Raw genomic sequence first — 431 nt, 5'->3', positions numbered from 1 at the left:
TGGTGATCAATGGTTGCCAAATGGGTCCGCCATCTTGTCTTTACAGGTTGCACAGAGCAAATACGCGCCCATAGAACACAGTGCAAAATCGGACCGAAATAGCGGCCGCCTGTTGACTCTCGTGAAGAGGTTGGCCTCCTTTTTTCACTGGAAATTCAAGATTATGGCCAAAAGATCACTTTTCGTTTCAATTTCATGGGGGGTTAGCGACGAATTTTTTTTAATCGCCTTTAAACGAAGATACCCAAAATAGCAGTAAAACTAACGGTGAGTTTATGACTCTGTAAAATCCTCAAAACCCAGCATACGTAACCGTTTACCCTATCAATTTTTGTACTGGGCATTCCTCACCCCCAGAACGACAGTAAGTTTATCTTTGTATAGAGGTCGTGGTCTTCAGGGAGGGGACCAAAGTCGGAAATTTGTTAACT

The sequence above is a fragment of the Acanthaster planci genome, linkage group LG19 (genome assembly GCF_054643075.1).
Source record: "Acanthaster planci isolate LZ-2023a linkage group LG19, COTS_SCS, whole genome shotgun sequence".
NCBI lineage: Eukaryota > Metazoa > Echinodermata > Asteroidea > Valvatida > Acanthasteridae > Acanthaster > Acanthaster planci.
Note: the sequence above shows the minus strand (reverse complement) of the source record.